The sequence below is a fragment of the Lissotriton helveticus genome, chromosome 9 (assembly GCF_964261635.1).
Source record: "Lissotriton helveticus chromosome 9, aLisHel1.1, whole genome shotgun sequence".
NCBI classification, from domain to species: Eukaryota; Metazoa; Chordata; class Amphibia; order Caudata; family Salamandridae; genus Lissotriton; species Lissotriton helveticus.
In genome coordinates this window covers 231,918,325-231,936,357 of record NC_136070.1, presented here as the reverse complement: position 1 = coordinate 231,936,357, position 18,033 = coordinate 231,918,325, and the positions used below count along the sequence as shown (strand labels likewise).

At 42.0% G+C, this 18,033-nt stretch overlaps 1 long non-coding RNA gene across 1 annotated transcript in view; it reads right to left on the bottom strand.

The window, feature by feature from the left end:
• Positions 1–1,616: 1,616 nt before the first annotated feature.
• The window catches only part of LOC144781122 (uncharacterized), a 42,997-nt gene continuing 26,580 nt past the window's right edge, over positions 1,617–18,033 (bottom strand). Inside the window, exons 2-3 of the long non-coding RNA XR_013600883.1 lie at positions 15,468–15,619; positions 1,617–2,932 (exon numbers count right to left, since the gene is read on the bottom strand). This is a non-coding gene — a long non-coding RNA (uncharacterized LOC144781122). The remainder of the gene's footprint in view (positions 2,933–15,467; positions 15,620–18,033) is intronic.

Here is an 18,033-nt window from a genome sequence, read left to right as displayed (position 1 = left end):
CGGGGGCAAAGGCCTGCGTTAACTACCCTTCACTATGTGCAAAGAGAGAGTACTCCTAATAGAAATGAGGGGGGGGGCACCATTCAAAGCAGATCAGTGTGCATAAACACGAAAATGTTTTCACTTACCACGTACTTGACATTCGACAGCTTATGATATTTGCTATTAAAAAACCATTGAAATTCACTGAAAAAACCATAGGTTATAGATCATATATAGTTAGGAATTAGCATTTACAAAACCTTGAAAATTCACTGAAAAAACCATAGGTTATAGACCATATATAGTTAGGAATTAGCATTTAAAAAACCTTATTTTACTCACACAAAACCATTGAAATTCCATATATAGTTAGTTGCACTAACTATATATCGCGCACCCGCAATCCACTGCTGATGATGTCACATATTACATCATTCATGACATGGTCAGTGACATCACTGATGACATCACTGATGACATCTCAAATGACATCACTGATGACATCACTGATGACATCTCATTTGACATCAATGACCACATCACTGATGATATCATTCATGTGACAATACAATGCATCTCCTCACATTTTAATATAACCTCTGTTTCACCCAGTGTTAAATACAGAGTATAATTTTTGAAACCATTGACACACCAATACTAGTTACTACATATGTACTCACTGATTCCTACGTCTACACACACATTCACTCATTCACCCATACAATCATTCATACATACAATCACTCATCTTTACAACACTATCATATGCACTCATACACCTATACAGACACTCACACTCTGCCACTCATCCATGGAGTTACTCACACACCTAGTCAGTCCTGTAAAGAATCAATCACACTTCCATTTTCTTGTCTATACAGTTAAACATAGAGCACCTTACATTTTCAAACATATACTAACACATACTTACCTTGTTATACAATCATTGATATAAGTACACATTGATCTGCACAGAGTCACACACCTCCCAGCCAGCCACACACACACTCAGTCTCCCATACAAATACTTGGACAATCAATCAGTAACCCATATAGTTAATCATATAGCTACTGATCAACACATGCAGCAGTTTACAGAACAACAGACATAATGATGCACAAATTAAGACACTTTAGTCACTAACCCATGCACTCAGTGAGACACATTTAATCACTCACTCATACATTCAGTCATGCACCTACTAAATCCTTTGTCCAGACACTTATACTTCCACTCATTCTTCAATATGTAAGACACATTTTAACTTTACAGAAACATACAGTCACTGGATGTTGTCATCAGTGATGTCATCAGTGATGTCATTTGAGATGTCATCAGTGATGTCATCAGTGATGTCACTGACCATGTCATGAATGATGTAATATGTGACATCATCAGCAGTGGATTGCGGGTGCGCGATATATAGTTAGTGCAACTAACTATATATGGAATTTCAATGGTTTTGTGTGAGTAAAATAAGGTTTTTTAAATGCTAATTCCTAACTATATATGGTCTATAACCTATGGTTTTTTCAGTGAATATATATATATATTGTATATGAATGAAAGGGCTCCCAATTCGAGTTTTTCTCCCAGGAACCAGACAGATGACTCGCACACCAGGGTCCGTGTTTAGAAATGCGTTTATTGGCGACGCGTTTCGACCAAACGGTCTTTTTCGATAGCCAGCCACAGATAAACACAATCACCATTTTATACATTTAAAAGTGCTCAAGGGTAGTGGTGGAAACCGAGGTAGGACCACAAAATTTGAAATGACTACCATTCATGAAACTACAAAAGGGGTAGAAGACAGACTAATTAGTATACTGTCTCACACAAATTATATTGCTGGAATCATGAATTTTAAGGTAAATCACAATTATAAATTTAAATTAAATGCATGACCAAATTACACGTGCATTTAAAACATATTTACACTTTTTCTTTTTCATTTTCACAGGTCATTTTGATTTTTATTTACACATGGTGACAAATTTAAATGATACCAGTGATATAAAAGATAGACAAAAAGATCACAGTGGTAAAGGCTAAGTGGCCTATGATTCCCAGAATTTAAAAAAAGGAAAAAGACCATATGTTATTGTCACACATTGTCCGTCCTGTTCGGGTTGATCCCCTGAATTATCAATGGTCAAGGGTAGGATGGGAAGTGAGTTTCAAATCTCGGCCAAGTGGCCAATTCATCCATGTATTTTGATCATGGGTAGCTCAATTGAGGTCTAAAGAAAACCTACGTGTCCCCTAAATGGGTGGTCCTCCCCAGTTTAAAGTACCGGACTGCTCCCATTTATTGGAAGAGCACCTCCGATAGAAAATAAAATAAAAGAAATTAAGGGTGAGAAAAGGTACCAAATTGCCTCTTCCAGCACCGTGAACTATGTAAAACGTGAACCCTGTGCTGACTGTGGTTCGCCTAGCCAGGCAAGTACCTAACAGTCAGTCTGTTTGTGATTGTGAAAATAAAAGTTGTGAAGTGAAGATGTGCCTACAAGGGAGTCAGGAAAAGTCAATTATTCTACTGGCGATATGTGATTGCCCATGTGTTGGCCAGAAGTGGTTCTGGCGTTGGCGTTAAAGTTGGTCTTTGGTCTTAAGCTTGGTTGTGAAGCTTCCACCTATCTGCCCTGCACCAGAGAGAGCCCTCTCTGGGAGGGGTTTGTGAGAAGGAGAATGCAAACACAGAAGCCAGGGGATGGGGATCCGGGCAAATAATGAATAAAGGGGGACTATTGGACAGTTGAGGAACAGGTGCAGTGTTAAGGCAGATCTTCCGGCTTAACATAAGGTTCTCAGCCAATGTGCACGTGAAGTTCCTCATCCTCGTTTAAACCAAAAGGGTTTCTTGAATCCAGACGGATGATGTACCGGGATTCCAGGAAACGTAGTTGTTTGAGACGGTTACCCCCTCTGGGATTCGCTGGAACTCTGTCAATGCCAAAAAAGGAAAATTGGTTAACATCACTGTTGTGGAAACGTAGCCAGTGGCGTGCAGTAGCATAAGACATATCAACATTCTTGATCGCTCTCATGTGCTCCAAAATTCGCTTCTTTATTGGGAAGATGGTACTCCCAATATAGAACTTTGCACATGGACAGACAATCACATATACACAATGGTCAGTGTTACAATTCATGAATTTCCCAATGATCTCACTCTTTCCAGTGGGGAGGAGATAGGATTTCACGTTTTTACTAGTAGCACAGGCCTTACACTTGCCACACTTGTAAAAACCTTTTTGTTCCTTTAGCCAGTCCTTCTTTTTGACTGGGCCTTCAAAGTGGCTCTTCACTAGCATGTCTTTTAAAGAGCGTGCTTTTCTATAGGTAACCTGGGGTTGCCTGTTGATCAGTTTTCCTATCATAGGGTCACTCTTAACAATGTGCCAATGTTTCTTTAGGATTCCTCTCACTTTCCCTGCTTCCACGCTATATGATGTTATCATCCTGACATTGTTGGATCCCAGGTTATTGGGGTTAGTGGTTATTTTCTTGCTCAAAAGTGTCTCCCTCTTCCTGGCTTTGGCTTTTCCTCTTGCTACCTTCAAAACCTGGTCCGAGTATCCCCTGGCTTTAAACCTCTGGGTCATCGTAGTCTGCTCTTTCTCATAACTATCATTGGAGCTACAGTTTCGTTTGGCTCTCAGAAATTCTCCATACGGAATACTATCCTTAAGGCTGTTAGGGTGGTGACTTTTAGCATGTAAAATGCTGTTCCCTGAAGTTGGTTTTCTATACAAGTTTGTCTGAATGGCCCCTTCTACTATTTTAACTGTGACATCTAAGAAATCCATTTCTGATTGATCTACCTTGTTAGTGAATTTCAGGTTCACATCATTCCTATTGATGTCTAGAAGGAATTTGTTCAAATCAGACCTTGTGCCATCCCAGATCAGAAAGATATCGTCGATGTACCTGGTATAAAATACAATGTGGCGAGTGACATCAACATTATCCTCTGACCATAGGGTTTGCTCTTCCCACCATCCCATCAGCATGCAGGCAAAACTTGGAGCAAAGCAGCTCCCCATAGCAGTGCCCACCTCTTGCTTGTACCATTTGTTCTCAAACAAGAAAAAATTATTCATAAGGCAGAATTCCAGCATTTCAAGCAACATTTCTGTCTGTTTGAGGTAGAAGATCGACCGGTCTCTCAGAAAGTGTCTGCATGCTTTTAAACCATCAGCGTGTTTAATACACGTGTACAGTGAGACCACTTCAATCGTAACCATACAAAAACTGTCCTCCCCTCTGATGCCCTCAATCGTAGTTATAAAATCCGTGCTGTCTCTACAGTATGATGGAAGGTTTAGAACATACGGGAAAAGAAAAGTGTCCAGAAAAATAGAAGTGCTTTCTAGGAGACTGTTATTAGCTGATACAATGGGCCTCCCAGGTGGGTTGATCTCGTCCTTGTGGACTTTTGGCAACATATAGAAACAGGGGGAGACCGGATTTTGTACACATAAGAATCTAAACTCTGATTCAGCTAGTAAATTCTTACCTCTCCAGTTCCTGAGTTTATCATGGTAAGTAGAAATACTGGTCAAATACTCCTCCCTGTTAGATCTTCTATAGTTACCTGAAAGTTCCAGCTGTTTTCTCGCTTCCTGTCTATATATATCTTCACTGAAAAAACCATAGGTTTCAGGCCTTATATAGTTAGGAATTAGCATTTAAAAAACCTTTGAAATTCACTGAAAAAACCATAGGTTTCAGGCCTAAAATAGTTAGGAATTAGCATTTAGAAAACCTTTAAAATTCACTCAAAAAACTATAAGTTTTAGGGGTGTTACAGTTAGCTGGACATTTCACTCATACAAAACCATTGAAATTGCTCCTATTTAGTTAGTTGTACTAACTATATTTCGCGCACCCGCAATCCACTGCTGATGATGTCACATATTACATCATGCATGACATGGTCAGTGACATCACTGATGACATCTCAAATGACATCACTGATGACATCACTGATGAAATCATCCAGTGAATGTGGTTTGCTTCGTTATTTAAATATGCATTATATATATAGCAATTTGCATTGAAGAATGAGTGGATATATAAAAATAAATATTTGGATGGAGGATTTAGTAGCAGTGTAATTGACTGTTTACTTGACCAATTTATAGTGTCTCACTAAATATAGTGGATAGTGACTAAACTGTTTGAATATCTGTATCACTTTGTCAGTTGTTGTGTAAACTGGTTCTCCAATTGGTTACTAGCTATGTGAAAGTCTATATTAGTTATTGATTAGTTAACTGAGTATTTGTTTGGGGAGTGTGAATGTGTGTGTGGTTCGGTGGGGGGTGGTGTGACTGCCCAAAGATGTGTGAATAGTTGATTCACTAGAAATATGAAGTTAAAACTACATGTTCTAACAGTTGTTTGGGTGAGTGAATATCTTTATGGGTGTGGTGATGAGCAAATACATTTCTCAATGGTACATGTCCAACAAACTAGAAAAATAAAAGGCAGTGTATGTGTCAGTTGTTGTATATAAATAAGTATACATAAGACTCAATGATTGTGTGAGTGACTGCATGGATAACTTTATACTTGTAATAATGATTTTATAATTCACTAAGTATGACTTACTATCTAAATGAATAGATGAAGTTGTGTTTGTATAAGTGTGTAGCTGAGTCAATATGTAAGTATGATCCATTGTTTGCATAAGTGAGTAGGATGACTTGATATGTGAATAGGTGTGTAATGTCGATTTAGTTGTATAAGTATTTTTGATAGTGTTCTATTGTTCATTGACCGCATGTATGAGTGGATCTACAGGTAAGTGATTAGATGTGTGTATACATCTATGAATCACTGAGTGGGTTTTTAGATACTTGTATTGCTGTAACAATGCATTCAAATATGATACTCTGTATTTTACAAAGAGTGATGAAAGATTTTACTAGTGTATGAAAAGGTGTATGTGATTGTCACGTGGATGATGTCATCAGTGATGTCATCAGTGATGTCATTTGAGATGTCATCAGTGATGTCACTGACCATGTCATGAATGATGTAATATGTGACATCATCAGCAGTGGATTGCGGGTGCGCGAAATATAGTTAGTACAACTAGTTATATAGGAGCAATTTCAATGGTTTTGTATGAGTGAAATGCCCAGCTAACTATAACACCCCTAAAACTTATAGTTTTTTGAGTGAATTTTAAAGGTTTTTTAAATGCTAATTCCTAACTATATATGGCCTGAAACCTATGGTTTTTTCAGTGAATTTCAAAGGTTTTTTAAATGCTAATTCCTAACTATATAAGACCTGAAAGCCCACCACGAATCTCCACTATGCGCCAGGGTACTGCATTGCAGAGAGGTGTAATGAAGCCACGCCCCTTTTTACACCTCTCTGCAACGCAGCCCCCGTGCATGTTTGAAGAGGGGGAACTAATTCCCCTTGCATACTGGGGGCCACTGGGGGCCAACTAGCCCACCAGGAACCTCCAGTATGCGCCAGGGGGCTGCATTGCAGAGGTGTAATGAGGCTATGCCCCTTGTTACACCTCTCTGCAACGCAGCCCCCGTGCATGTTTGAAGAGGGGGAACTAATTCCCCTTGCATACTAGGGGTCCCTGGGAGTCAACTAGCCCACCTGGAACCTCCAGTATGCCCCAGGGGGCTGCATTGCACAAAGGTGTACTGAGGCTATGCCCCTTTTTACACCTCTCTGCAACGCAGGCCACTGGCGCGTTTGCAGAGGGGGGACTAATTCCCCTTGCATACTGGGGGTCCCTGGGTCAAATCTGCCCAAACGCCGATATTCCGAGCGATTGAAAATGACTTTTCTTGAGAAACATTTGGATTTGGATTATCATGTCCTATACTTTGGAATTTTTGAAAGACTGACTTTGAGGATGCTATAAATTACTCAAGTCTGCCCGAATTGTGTGGGTAAAATTGATACCTAGTCACTTTGAATAAGAATGTACTTACGTCTCGTCTAACATTTGGAAGAAATATCTAGTTATATGACAACAGGATACCGACATAACTTGAAGGAAATAAGAACGCCCTGAAGAAGTTCTGTTGTACAGAACGAAACACGTCGGCTGGCTGTGGTGCATAAACTTAAGGAAAATAAAAGCATTTGAATACACACCAAGATTCAGCGCTTAAATAAGGACTCTAAGTGATATGATTTGATTGGACTTATTGTGCAAGTGGTGCTGTGCCAAACTTTGGAATATTCTCCACTACTCTCTACTACTTACTCTCTACTACTCCACTACTCTCTAATACTCACTCTCTACTACTCATTCTCTACTACTCTACTACTCTCTACTACTCTCTCTCTACTACTCACTCCCTACTACTCACTATCTACTACTCTCTACTACTCACTCTCTACTACTCTCTACTCTCTACTACTCACTCTCTACTACTCTCTCTCTACTACTCACTCTTTACTACTCACTCTCTACTACTCACTCTCTACTTCTCACTCTCTACTACTCTCTACTAGTCACTTTCTACTCCTCTCTCTCTACTACTCTCTACTACTCACTCTCTACTGCTCACTCTACTACTCACTTTCTACTACTCTCTACTACTCACTCTCTACTACTCTCTCTCTACTACTCTCTACTACTCACTCTACTACTCACTCTCCACTACTCTCTACTATTCTCTCTCTCTGCTACTCACTCTCTACTACTCACTCTCTACTACTCACTCTCTACTACTCACTCTTTACTACTCTCTACTACTCACTCTCTACTGCTCTCTACTACTCACTCTACTACTTACCCTCTACTACTCTCTACTACTCACTCTCTACTACCCACTCTCTACTACCCTCTACTACTCACTCTACTATTCACTCTACTACTCTCTACTACTCACTCTCTGCTACTCTCTCTACTGCTCTCTACTACTCTCTATTACCCACTCTCTACTCTCTACCTCTCTAACTCTCTCTACTTCTCTCTCTACTAGTCTCTACCTCTCTACCTCTACCTCTTACCTCTACCTCTCTACCTCTACTTCTCTACCTCTACACCTCTACCTCTCTACCTCTCTCTACACGCACACATATACACATATATATGCATATATATGCATTTATATATCTATATATATATGTGTATTTTTTTTTTCTCACAAGAAATTGTTCGCCGCACTCAGGAATTGTAAATATCGTATTTATTCAGCAAACGCCACAATCAGTCTGTCACACCGACGCGTTTCGGGCACACGCCCTTTCTCACGGTAGGTGGCACCACTTTTTCCTCTGTTTTTAAGGGCTATGCATTGTGAACCTCTCCCATGGGATTCTGGGATTGGTAGTTCCTATATATACAAACAAAGTAACACCTATTTGTGACAGTGGTCAACGTAATTCTGCAAACATATTGTATGACACAATTTAGTGATACTACTGCACTTGGATCCCCTTATAATCAAATCATAATTAATGGTATAGTACCCTTTTTACAATTATGAAAGGCATTTGTAAACAAATTATTTGTTATCTACATTAATGCAGTTGTGTATTCAGCCGATATGCCACGTTTTTTTGTGTATGTGTATACAATCCATACTCTATTTTAGGTATAGTACCTGACATTTGTTGACTTGTATTTATACCTGGCTATTCTACTATCCCTATCAACCTATAAGCTCAGCAGTGTCTCAATTGTCTGATTTTAGTCCTTTCAGTTTTGACAATCACATGATTGATTGTGATATTTCTTATCCCAAGTGATTGCTACAAATGTACAAAAAGCTCCTCATCAAGGTTCATCCCCCTCGGGATCTTGGTTTTCATGCGAATTATGTACTTCGATTCTAGTTGGCGTAATTTCAATTTTCGATCTCCCAGTCTTTCATTTGGTTCCATGTTGTCTATTCCAAAAAAGCACATTTTCTTCCAATCTCCACCCTGGCATTCGAGCATATGCTTGGCTGTTGCATATGTCATATCTCTGTTCTTTACAGCTCTTATGTGCTCAAGCATTCTCTTTTTTAGGGCACAGATTGTGCTTCCTATGTGCATTTGTGCGCAGTCACATTGGATTATGTATACTACATACTGAGTAGTACAAGTTATTTTTGGTTTTATTTCAATCAATCGTCCTTCTGGGTCTCTGAAGGATTTGACATTTTTCCCAATTTTGCACGCTTTGCAATGTCCACATTTTTTTATAACCATTTTGTTGATCCACCAAGCAGTTGGTGGATTTCTTGCTTGTTATTTGAAAATGGCTTTTTACGAGCATGTCTTTCAGAGAGAGTACTTTTCTGAATGATAGTTTGGGCTCATTTCCAATATTTTTGTACACATCCTCGTATTTTATGTGCCTCTTTACTGTAATTTAGGATCAGTCTTATTGTCAATATTGTCTGGTATCAATTGGAATCCTGCCTTTTTACTGGTTACAATAGATGTTGTATCCCTTTACACATCAATCAGACACACAATAGGACTAAATGCCTGTGCCTACTTTCTCAAACAAAGGAACATCTCACAACTGGAACACTCTGCCATGCTGCTAACTCTGATTAATACATGCCTAAACAATAACATATTCCTCTTCAATCAAAACATCTACCAACAACTATGTGGATGTGCAATGGGCGTCTCCTTCTCCCCAAACTATGCAAACCTTACCATGGGCTGGTGGGAGAAGGAGATAGCATGGGGACCGGAAAATCAAGAAGAACTGGAAAAAATAATGTTATGGTCGAGGTATATCGACGATCTCTTCCTGATATGGAATGGAACAAAAACAGAATTCATGCAATATTTCTCCAAACTAAATAACAATGATGTAGGACTATCATTTACATGTAACACAAGCAAAAGCAGGATTGATTACTTGGATATTACAGTCTATATTGAAAATGACCAAATAAACACCACACTCTATAGAAAAAGTACGGCAACCAATAGCATCCTACATTCTGAAAGCTTTCATCCGAAGTCAGTGATAACAACATTCCATTTGGAGAATTTGTAAGAATAAAAAGAAACTGTTCCAAGGAAGAAGAAGTGAATACCCAAATTGCTAAATCTGCATCTAGACTAGAAGCGAGAGGTTACAAAAAAAGAGAACTCAACAAAAACATGGAAAAAATCAAATCAAAAACAAGATCAGAGATTCTAATACATAAATCAAAAGTTGCAAAAAACACAGATGAAACACCAAGACTGATCCTAAATTACAGTAAAGAGGCACATAAAATACGAGGATGGGTACAAAAATATTGGTCATTACTACAACAAGATGCTAATCTAAAGAAAATTTTGGGAAATGAGCCCAAACTATCATTCAGAAAAGTACTTTCTCTGAAAGACATGCTCGTAAAAAGCCATTTTCAAATGCCATTCAGAAAAGGGGTGGTGATGGACAGAGCATCTGAATTAAACAGAACACTCATACCCAGTCAAAAGATCAGGGCTTGATCCATCACCGTTTTTTAGCTCACTGCACCATCCCTGTTCAGAACCTGGCTACATGCAAATTAGTCTGTCCATGGCCCAGTGCATCATGGGAACAGGGCAGACCAAACTACCAAGCCAATTCTTTACTGGAAAGGAAACAAGCTTCCGGGGACCGGTTTCTGGCATTGCAGCCGTCTTCGGCCCGGCTTGCTTGAATCCTGATGGTGCAGAGAGCAAGGGACTCATTTCTGAGCATACCCTGCCACTCCTATAGTGGCCAAAACGATTCAGAAAAGGGGTGGTGATGGACAGAGCATCTGAATTAAACAGAACACTCATACCCAGTCAAAAGATCAGGGCTTGATCCATCACCGTTTTTTAGCTCACTGCACCATACCAGTTCAGAACCTGGCTACATGCAAATTAGTCTGTCCATGGCCCAGTGCATCATGGGAACAGGGCAGACCAAACTACCAAGCCAATTCTTTACTGGAAAGGAAACAAGCTTCCGGGGACCGGTTTCTGGCATTGCAGCCGTCTTCGGCCCGGCTTGCTTGAATCAATCAATCAATCAAAGCATTTATATAGCGCGCTACTCACCCGGAGGGTCTCAAGGCGCTGGGGGGAGGGGGTCCGCTACTGCTCGAACAGCCAGGTCTTGAGCTGCTTCCTGAAGGCGAGGTGGTCCTGGGTCAGGCGGAGGTGGGTCGGAAGGGAGTTCCAAGTCTTGGCGGCCAGGTGGGAGAAGGACCTTCCTCCTGTGGTGGCTCTTCGGATGCGGGGGACGGCGGCGAGGGCGTGGTTGGTCGATCGAAGCTGGCGTTTGGGAACGTAGAAGTTGAGGCGGCTGTTGAGGTATCCTGGGCCTTCGTTGTATAGGGCTTTGTGTGCGTGGGTGAGGAGCCGGAAGGTGATTCTTTTGTTGACCGGGAGCCAGTGCAGGTCTCTCAGGTGTCCGGAGATGTGGCTGCGGCGGGGGATGTCCAGGATGAGTCGTGCTGAGGTGTTCTGGATCCGCTGGAGTCTCTTCTGGAGTTTGGCGGTGGTTCCGGCGTAGAGGGAGTTGCCGTAGTCCAGACGGCTGGTGACGAGGGCCTGGGTGACCGTCTTCCTGGTCTCGGTGGGGATCCATCGGAAGATCTTACGTAGCATGCGCAGGATGTTGAAGCTCCTGATGGTGCAGAGAGCAAGGGACTCATGTCTGAGCATACCCTGCCACTCGTATAGTGGCCAAAACGATTCAGAAAAGGGGTGGTGATGGACAGAGCATCTGAATTAAACAGAACACTCATACCTAGTCAAAAGATCAGGGCTTGATCCATCACCGTTTTTTGGCTCACTGCACCATCCCAGTTCAGAAACTGGCTACTTGCAAATTAGTCTGTCCATGGCCCAGTGCATCATGGGAACAGGGCAGACCAAACTACCAAGCCAATTCTTTACTGGAAAGGAAACAAGCTTCCGGGGACCAGTTTCTGGCATTGCAGCCGTCATCCAGTGGTGCAGTGAGCTAAAAAACGGTGATGGATCAAGCCCTGATCTTTTGACTGGGTAGGAGTGTTCTGCTTAATTCTGATACTCTGTCCATCACCACCCCCTGTTATGAATCGTTTCGGCCACCACAAGTGTGGAAGGGTATACTCAGATGTGAGTCCCTTGCTCACTGCACCATCAGGATTCAAGCAAGCCGGGCCGACGACGGCTGCAATGCCAGAAACCGGTCCCCGGAAGCTTGTTTCCTTTCCAGTGAAGAATTGGCTTGGTAGTTTGGTCTGCCCTGTTCCCATGAGGCACTGGGCCAGGGCCAGACTAATTTGCATATAGCCAGGTTCTGAACTGGGATGGTGCATTGAGCTAAAAAACAGTGATGGATCAAGCCCTGATCTTTTGACTGGGTAGGAGTGTTCTGCTTAATTCAGATACTCTGTCCATCACCACCCCCTGTTATGAATCATTTTCAAATGCCAAGCAAGAAATCCACCAACTGGTTGGTGGATCAACAAAATGGTTATAAAAAATGTGGACATTGCAAAGCGTGCAAAATTGGGAAAAATGTCAAATCCTTCAGAGACCCAGAAGGACGATTGATTGAAATAAAAACAAAAATAACTTGTACTACTCAGTATGTAGTATACATAATCCAATGTGACTGCGCAGAAATGTACATAGGAAGCACAATCTGTGCCCTAAAAAAGAGAATGCTTGAGCACATAAGAGCTGTAAAGAACAGAGATATGACATATGCAACAGCCAAGCATATGCTCGAATGCCAGGGTGGAGATTGGAAGAAAATGTGCTTTTTTGGAATAGACAACATGGAACCAAATGAAAGACTGGGAGATCGAAAATTGAAAGTACGCCAACTAGAATCGAAGTACATAATTCGCATGAAAACCAAGATCCCGAGGGGGATGAACCTTGATGAGGAGCTTTTTGTACATTTATAGCAATAACTTGGGATAAGACATATCACAATCAATCATGTGATTGTCAAAACTGAAAGGACTAAAATCAGACAATTGAGACACTGCTGAGCTTATAGGTTGATAGGGATAGTAGAATATCCAGGTATAAATACAAGTCAACAAATGTCAGGTACTATACCTAAAATAGAGTATGGATTGTATACACATACACAAAAAAAGTGGCATATCGGCTGAATACACAACTGCATTAATGTAGATAACAAATAATTTGTTTACAAATGCCTTTTATAATTGTAAAAAGGGTACTATACCATTAATTATGATTTGATTATAAGGGGATCCAAGTGCAGTAGTATCACAAAATTGTGTCATACAATATGTTTGCAGAATTACGTTGACCACTGTCACAAATAGGTGTTACTTTGTTTGTATGTATAGGAACTACCAATCCCAGAATCCCATGGGAGAGGTTCACAATGCATAGCCCTTAAAAACAGAGGAAAAAGTAGTGCCACCTACCGTGAGAAAGGGCGTGTGCCCGAAACGCGTCGGTGTGACAGACTGATTGTGGAGTTTGCTGAATAAATACAATATTTACAATTTCTGAGTGCGGCGAACAATTTCTTGTGAGAAAAAGATTATTGGACCTGTGGTTGGTCCCTCGCTCGCACCCGCTGTAGAGCGCTCCAGCTCTAACCGCCATTGCTGCATCATATATATGTGTGTATATATATATATATATATATATATATATATATATATACATACATACATATATAAACATATATAATCTGCATATCTATATAAATACAAATATAAATGCATGCATACATATACATATATGCACACATATGCATGTTATTTACATGAAAGTTTTAAAAACACTAATAAAAGCAAAGCTAAAAAGCCACCTCATTACAAACAGAATGGCTTTAACTTAAACGAGGGCGAGATCTATTGCATTTTCAATGCTTGTTTACTTTGGTTCCATCAAGAAGGCATTCAGATGTGTCACACATTTGCCATAAATTCTGAATGTTAGCACTCTAGTTGCTCATTAGATCACTGTAGTAAAGCTACTGCTCACCAGGGAAGTCTGCTGCTGGTATTCAAAGTGCATGTTTCAGTCTGCATGTCAGAATTTTTTTACCGAAATAGAAGAGGATTTGAGAAGTCACTCAAAATGTGCCCTAATTTTTCTTTCTGAAGCACTAATCATACTTTCTTTGGCAAAATGAACCCCCTCATTTTGTTCCTTTTTAAATTAAATGTTTTCAGACTTACCACTTCATTACAATCAAGATGGCTTCTGGTGTGCCATACTTTTGTCATAAGTAAGACTGTTAGCGCTCTAGTTGTTCTTTAGAACACTCTGGGACATTCTGTCATTGGGCTATACTTGGGCTACATCTGGGTGATATTTGGGCTACATTTGGGCTCTTTTGTCTCTGGTGGCCATCTTGGGAGACTGCATGTCAGAATGTTTTAATGAAATAGAAGAGGATTTGAGAAGTCACTCAAAATGTGCCCTAATTTTTCTTTCTGCAGCACTAATCATACTTTCTATGGCAAAATATACCCCCTCATTTTGTTTCTTTTTAAATTAAATGTTTTAAGAGTTACCACTTTATTCCAATCAAGATGGCTTCAGGTGTGCCATACCTTTGTAATAAGTAGGACTGTTAGCGCTCTAGTTGTTCTTTAGAACACTCTAGGACATTCTGTCATTGGGCTATACTTGGGCTACATCTGGGTGACATTTGGGCTACATTTGGGCTCTTTTGTCTCTGGTGGCCATCTTGGGAGACTGCATGTCAGAATGTTTTAATGAAATAGAAGAGGATTTGAGAAGTCACTCAAAATGTGCCCTAATTTTTCTTTCTGAAGCACTAATCATACTTTCTATGGCAAAATGAACCCCTCATTTTGTTCCTTTTTAAATTAAATGTTTTCAGACTTACCACTTCATTCCAATCAAGATGGCTTCTAGTGTGCCATACTTTTGTCATAAGTAAGACTGTTAGTGCTCTAGTTGTTCTTTAGAACACTCTGGGACATTCTGTCATTGGGCTATACTTGGGCTACATCTGGGTGATATTTGGGCTACATTTGGGCTCTTTTGTCTCTGGTGGCCATCTTGGGAGACTGCATGTCAGAATTTTTTAATGAAATAGAAGAGGATTTGAGAAGTCACTCAAAATGTGCCCTAATTTTTCTTTCTGCAGCACTAATCATACTTTCTATGGCAAAATATACCCCCTCATTTTGTTCCCTTTTAAATTAAATGTTTTAAGAGTTACCACTTTATTCCAATCAAGATGGATTCAGGTGTGCCATACCTTTGTAATAAGTAGGACTGTTAGCGCTCTAGTTGTTCTTTAGAACACTCTAGGAGGCTGCAGTAGAACACAAAGGAATGAAAAATTGTCTAGCAGACGCGACAAAGAATTTTCAATTCTATTAAGGACACGGAGGCGAGGATTATGCTTCTCTTTACTTTACTGACAAAAAACAGCAGCCAATAAAAAACTTTAAACTGGCATGACCCCGGAAGGACAACCCCCTCCAACAGTCTGCACCAATCACTATCCAGTCCAATGTATAATAGTCCATGAACACAATACGACCTCCTCTTTCTTTGCGAATACATCCTCCGTCCAACGAGACCGGAGGCCAACGTGGCAACCATCGCATCCAACGTCGAGGAAGTCACCCTCTGCATAACTGCAAACATTCCAGATCAAAGGCTGGTCGACTCAAGTCTGCTTCTGTTGATCACCTGAAACAAGAATATATGTCGTAATGGCTATTCCCCAAACTGGAAATACAAGCAGGCCATCATAAACATTCGGGTGGGTACAATACATCATATAATCATCCAATAATGCATGAAATCACAGTTCTGCAAGCCCGGGTGGGATAATCCTCGCCTCCGTGTCCTTAATAGAATTGAAAATTCTTTGTCGCGTCTGCTAGACAATTTTTCATTCTATGTCAGTCCACGGAGGCTCAGATTATGCTAGTTTAAAGTTTCTCCACCACCACTGAGGCCACATCCACAATAGGCTTATGATAAAACGTCTTGAAAGTGGATTCAGACGACCAATCTGCCGCAGTCATAATATCTTGGAGCCGAGAGCCAGCACCAAAGGATTTAGAGGCCATAGCCCCCCTCACAGAATGAGCCCCAAATTTTGAGGTATCAATACCAGCAAGGTCTAACAACCAGGTAACCCACCTGGCCAGAGTCGCACACGTGACTGGGCGGAAAGGCCTCTGCAATGAAATCAACAATTGGCCAAAACCAGTTCTAAACTCTCTAGTACAACTCTCATACACTTTAAGACATTGAACTACACACAATTTACTGTGATGAGGAAAAGCAGGATAAGTAATACATCTTGTATGTGTCTTCGTACGTTTAGAAATCGTAAAAGAGACTCCCGAGGGAGTGAATACTCTACCTGCCAAATCCAAGGCTCGAATATCCGATACTCGCCTGCATGAGATCAAGCAGAATAAAATGGTAAGCTTCGCTGAGAGCTGCTTGCGAGACAATCCCTCATTGGCCGGCCAGGCCGTCAAAAAGCGCAGGACCACTGAAACGTCCCAAAATTCAGTGTACCTGGGTTGAGGGGGATTCACCAAGCGGATCCCCCTAACCACTTTACACACCAGGGGGTGCTCCCCCACAGGTTTACCCTCAACATGCGGGTGTCCTGCCGAAATAGCTGACCGGAAATTATTCACCGATCTATAAGCCATTCCTGACTTTGCCAATTCAGATAGGAAATTCACGATCACAGTGATATCGGATCCCATCGGATCTCCCTGCCGTTCGTTACACCAACCAACCCATCGTCTCCAAGCTGACTCATAACGCTTGTGAGTGGAAGGTGCCCATGCCTGAGACAAGAAAAAGAGAGTGTCTTGCGAAACTCCCGGCACTTGTCAACGGCGCCGGAAAGTCTCCACGCCATAAGAGACAACTGCTCCTGAAGGACCAACGGGTGGCGAAGACCCACCGGGTCCGTAAGAAGGTCCGGGAAGGATGAGATCCGCACCGGCGGCGCACAGGCGAGACTCATCGCCCCCGGGAACCATGCTTGTGCCTTCCAACACGGGGAGATCAAGATCACCTCCGCCGTCTGCCTCCGAATTTGAGCCAGAACCCTCGGGATCATGATAAACGGAGGAAATGCCCGTCGTCCATGATTGAAGAAAGGCGTCCGAGCTGATCGCCAAAGGATCCGGACGCCAGCTGTAAAACTGAGGCACTTGTCTGTTGAGCCGTGAGGCAAACAGATCCAGTACACACGGACCCCATTTGTGGTCCACTGCCTTGAAGATTCTGGGGTGCAGCTTCCAATCGCTGGCATCCCTCAAATACCGAGAGTTCCAATCCGCCGTCACATTGGCGGACCCCGGTATATACTCTGCCGTCACCGAAATCTGATGGGCCAGGCAATAATGCCAAAAATCCTTGGCTATCTCCGCTAGGAGACGTGACTTGGTGCCTCCCAGGCGATTTATGTAACGTACCGCGGACACATTGTCCATGCGAAGGAGAATACAACACGAAACTCTCTGAGGGGACAGAGTGCGGATCGCAAAAGAACCCGCCAGGAGTTCCAGACAGTTGATGTGGAGACTCAGCTCTTCGCGGGACCATCGGCCCCCGGTCTCCACTGAGCCGCAGCGGGCTCCCCAGCCCCACCGGCTGGCATCCGACTCTATCACCACCTCCGGGGTGGCTGCGAAAATGGCTCTGCCGTTCCACGCATCCATATGCTCTAACCACCAGTTTATCTCCGTACGAGCCTCCGCAGAAAGGGAAACTTGTTGGGCATAGGTCAGGCCCTTGCGTAAATGCAAGGCCTTCAAGCGCTGCAGGGCCCTGTAATGTAAGGGACCTGGAAAGATCGCCTGGATCGAAGACGCCAGAAGCCCTACCAGGCGTGCCAAAGTCCTCAAGGAGATTGTCGGAGAGGCAAGCGCTCTCCTCAACTCCTTCCTCACCGCCACCCTCTTCTTGAGGGGCAAGAGTAACTGAGCTTTCACCAAGTCCACCTGGAAACCCAGGAACTCCATCACCTGAGAAGGTCGCAAGATTGACTTCTGTATATTCAGGAGGAAGCCCAGTTCCTGAAGGAGGTGGATCGTCCATGACAGATGGAGCGACACCACCTCCAG